This window comes from Mesocricetus auratus, unplaced genomic scaffold (genome assembly GCF_017639785.1).
Source record: "Mesocricetus auratus isolate SY011 unplaced genomic scaffold, BCM_Maur_2.0 Super-Scaffold_100033, whole genome shotgun sequence".
NCBI lineage: Eukaryota > Metazoa > Chordata > Mammalia > Rodentia > Cricetidae > Mesocricetus > Mesocricetus auratus.
Genome location: NW_024429213.1, coordinates 6,293,164 through 6,298,040, shown reverse-complemented (window position 1 = coordinate 6,298,040; position 4,877 = coordinate 6,293,164). Strand labels below are relative to the sequence as shown.

Below are 4,877 nucleotides of genomic sequence, written 5' to 3'. Positions count from 1 at the left end.
GCCAACTTTTTCTGCAGCGATAGTTAGTTCTTTTATCCAGTTACTAAGACTGCTGTTTTGACTGGAAGTCACATACATTGGGACGATTAGGAAATCTACTTTCTTGTTTCGATTACTCTGTGCAGCGCACGCACCTGCTTGGCAAGCGTAGAGGAATCAAGATTGGAACAGAAGCCGCTGACTTCAAACTGGACAGAGGAGTTTTCAAATGAAAACCACAGAGAAGGGTTAGGGGGGCTTATGGGGAACATGAATACCAAACACCACACACACACACACCCACACACACACACACACACACACACACCACACACACACACACACACAACACACAAATGTTTGGTCAGAACGTAGGAACATACGTAACTGCCTTGGGAAATTTGAAAATTACCTAACTGGAGCGAGCTCTGCCTTAGGTCCAGCCAGTACAATACTTTAAGTTGCCACAGAAACAGTCAAAGGTGTTGACAGGCTAGGATCAATGCAACCTTGGCATCAATCTCCCCAGGCCAAGTGTTCCTAACCCGACCCATGGCCTCGAGCTACATGCAATCTTCTCCAGCTGCTGCTCAGCCTCGGCAGCCATAGCTGCTACCTGCAACTGTTCTGTCTCACTCTGGATGGCACTAGAGTTTCCTCTCATTGTACATATTGTTCTCGTGCCTCTTCAGATCCGAGGCCTTGGCAAATGCCTTGGTGCAGGAGCCACACACGAAGGGCTTCTCCCCTCTGTGTCTCCTTTCATGGTCCTTGAGGTGAGACTTGTGTTTGATGACTTTGTCACACCCATGTGACACGCAAAAGGCTTCTCGTTGCTGTGAACCTGCTCGTGCTTCTTCAGGTCCGGGGTGCAGATAAACAACTTCCCACACACCTCGCAGCTGTAGGGCTTGTACCCCGTGTGGATCTTCAGGTGTTCCTTCAGGTGCGCCTGGGTGGTGAAGCCCTTGGTGCACATCTCACAGATGAAAGGCCGTTGTGTGGAGCTTCTCATGCTTCCTCAGTCTGCCTTCGTCGGAAAACGTCTCACCACACGCCTGGCAGGTGATCTGCTCCCGGTGGTGACCGTAAAGCAAATAATCAAACTTCATGTCGCTGGCAGCAGTGGTCCAGCCTGGAGTCTACTCATCTTTCCCATCGTTAAACGTTAAGGCCTGAGGGTGCCTTCTACTGTGTCGTCTGAAGGGCTGTCATCCTGGTCCCCGATCTCATCCACGTCATCATCCTGAGTGTCAGCGGCGTCCCTGATGGGGCGGTTTAACTTGAGGCAGTACTTACTCTTTGACTGGCCTTTGCTCTTGTCGGGACTGGAGACGTCACGCTTCTGAGAACAGAGCTTATTCAGAAAGCAGATACCCAGGATCTGGCCCCACGACATCATCAAATTGACTTCCTCCTTTTTCACGGAGATATTGGCTGTGACCTTGTAGTTCAGAACCTCTTCAAATATGTCGGAACACAGGAAGTCGATCTCTATGATAGAAGAGCTATCCACTTCCAGCTTCTTGAAAAGCTTCTTGAAGTATGTGCTGCAAGCCGAGAGAACATACCGGTGGGCTCTGAACTTCACATCCTCAACCACGATAGCGGTATCACAAAACTCTCCTTCCAGTCGCTGTTCGTTCAGCGTTTTCAGGAATAGTGTTTTATGATCATCGTCATTGTATTTTATGGTTTCAGACATACTGATGAAAAACTCCATGAACAATTCAGGCTATTTTCTTAATGTCTTAAACTCCAATATCTTCAGAGCAGACGAAGTCTGATCAGGGGCAAGCCAGATCTGCAGCCTGGCACAGCCACAGATGCTCAAAGTGGGATCCCGCGTTCGGCAGCGCACAGGACTAGGGCCTGGATGGATGCGGGGGCATGGTGGGTAGCAGCGTTTGGGGATTTTTTTTGTAGTTTGGGGAGAAGGTGGGGTAGGGGGGAAAGTCGTACCCGTCCCTGGTGGTAGCAGCCCTCCTCTTGCATGAGCACAGACTCTCCAGCCCTGGCGTGAACACCCACACTAGGCCCCCTTCCAGGAAAGTGATTCTAAGAGGCAAATTCATAGAATGAAATACCTACTCACAAAAAAAACCTCAGAAATCTCATACTTGAACACAATGAAATCAGTTCCAAGAGGCAACTTCATAGCATTAAGTGCCTACATTAAACAATTAAAATATTTTACATTAGTAACTTAACAGCAGATGTGTAAGCTTAGAATAGTGATTTGAACCCATGGGCTGTGACTCCTTTGAGGTCATGTACAAGATATCCTGCATCTGAAGATATTTACAATATGATTCAGAACAATAGCAAAATTCAGTTATGAAGTAGCAATGAAATAATTATATGGTTGGGGTCATCACAACATGAGGAACTGTATTAAAGGGTTACAGCATTATGAAAGTTGAGAAGCTCTGGTCTAGAACCAAAAGAAGAAATCACACTTAACAGGAGAAGATGGCAAGATATAATTAAATTCAATGCTGAAATCAATGAAATAGAAACAAACGAAAAAGAATCAATGAAACAAAGATTTGGATCTACCAGAAAGTCAACAAGATAGATAAACACTTACCCAAATTAACTAAAAAATGTAGAGAGAATATCCAAAATAACAAGATCAGAAATGAAAAATGGAACATAATAGCAGATACTAAGGAAATCCAGAGAATCATAATGGCATATTTTAAAAACCGTACTCCACCAACCTGAAAAATGTAAAAGAAATGGATAATTTTCTTAATAGGTACCGCTTACCAAAAACACCCAGAGTTAAACACTGAACTGAACCCATGGAACCCAGTAAAAGAGAGAGAGGGAGCGCTGAGCAAATTAGCAAAGAATGCGCTGGCAAAACCAGCAAGGCAGCTGATCGGAACAAGGGAGAGCTCTTGGACCCCAGACCAACAGCTGGGAGGCCAGCACGGGACTGATCCAGACCCCCTGAATGTGAGATTCAGTGAGGAGGCCTGGGCAACCTATGGGGCCCTGGGCAGTGGATCCGTGTTTATCCCTAGCATACAAACGGACTTTGTGTGTCCATAACACAAAGAGGGATGCTCTCTCAGCCTGGACTCTTAGGGGAGTGCCTGGACCCTGCCCTGAGCGAAATGACAGATTCTAGATATCCCCTTTGTGGAAGGAAGTGGTGATAGGGTGGGAGGCTGGGGGGGGATGGATGGATGGGAGGGAGAGGGAACTGGGATTGACATGTGAAGCAAGCTACCTAAAATTAAAATAATAAAATAAATAAAAAAGAAGAAAAATAAAGATCAGATAAACAATTTAAAGAGACCTATGACTGCTAGTGAAATAGAAGCAGTCATTAAAAGTCTCCCAACCAAAAATAAAAAGCCAAGAACCTGACAGTTTTAGCACAGAATGCTCTTATACTTTCAAAGAAGAAATACTCTTCAAATTATTCTACAAAATAGAAACAGAAGGGATATTGTTCAGTTCATTTGACAAGGCCACAGTCACTCTGATAACCAAAACACGTGAAGACCCAACAAAGAAAGGCAAATTTCAGACAATTTCATTTATGAATATAGATGCAAAAATGCTCAACAAAATACTTGAAAACCGAATCAAAGTCTTGGAGATACTAGGTATATAAGAGACATATCTTAATATAAAAAGGCAGTTTAAAGCAAACTTATTGCCAACATCAAATTAAATGGAGAGAAACTGAAAACAATTCCAATAAAATCTCAAGCAACCCAAGGTTTTCCACTCTCCCCATACCTATTCAATATAGTACTTCAAATCTTAGCTAAGGCAATAAGACAACAAGAAGGAGATACAAATTGAAATGGAATAAACCATAGTATCCTCATTGCAGATAATATGATAGTATACATAAGTGGTCTGAAAATTTCCACAAAAGTGCTCCTTTAGCTGAAAAACATTTTCAGAAAAGTAACTAGAAATACAATTGAAAAATGAGGTACCAATCTAAACACAGTTGTAAATAAAGGAAACTCAAATGGCTGAGAACCACCTAAATGTTCAACATCCTTAGCCATCAGGGAAATGAAAATCAAAACTTCTTTGAGATTCTGTCTTACACCTGTCAAAATGACTAATATTAAAACCTAAAGTAGCAGTCAGGTGGTTTGACTACGAGATGAATCTGATATCAGATACTCCTTGGGTAACCAAGAACCTGAAACTACATAGCCTACTGACTCAGGGTAAAACAAAATACTATTGATCTTAGAAAATAGTGATTAAGATGACTCCTAGTGATATTCTGCAATACTCATAAATTAGTGCCTTTTTCCACTATCACCAGAGAAACTTCCTCCTGTGTAGATGGAAACAAATAGAGAGACCCATAGCCAGACACAACGTAGAGAAAGAGACTGTGGAACACACTGCTCTAAGTTACAAGTCTCCATCAAATTCTTCCCCCTCAGAGCTCAGGTAACCCTACAGAAAAGGAGGCAGAAATAATATAAGAGCCAGAGGGGATAGAGGACACCAGGAAAACAAGGATCTCTAAATCAACATGAGCAAAGTTTCTATGAACTCACAGAGACTGAAGCAGAACGCACAGGACTGACATTGGTCCACACTAATCCCGCTGTGTACATATTGAAGCTTTCAGTTTTGAATTTTTGTTCCTGTGTGTGGATGAGTCTCTGACTCTTGGGCCATCTCTTTTCCTTCTGCTGGTTTGCATTGTCCAATTCAATAAATTATTTTTATTTTGTCTTATTATATTTTGTTTTGTTGTTCTTAGAATATTGTCCTTTTCTTTTAAGAGACAGAAAGGGAGTATATATGGGTAAGAATTCAAATAGGGAGGAACTGGGAGGATTAGAGGGAGAAGAAGCTGTAACTGGGATATATTGTATGAGCAATGAATAAATTTTCAATAA

The 4,877-nt window shown here is 42.6% G+C and overlaps 1 pseudogene; it reads right to left on the bottom strand.

Moving 5' to 3' along the window:
- Positions 1–478: 478 nt before the first annotated feature.
- LOC101836472 lies at positions 479–1,785 on the bottom strand (annotated as a pseudogene).
- Between the last annotated feature and the right edge of the window lie 3,092 nt (positions 1,786–4,877).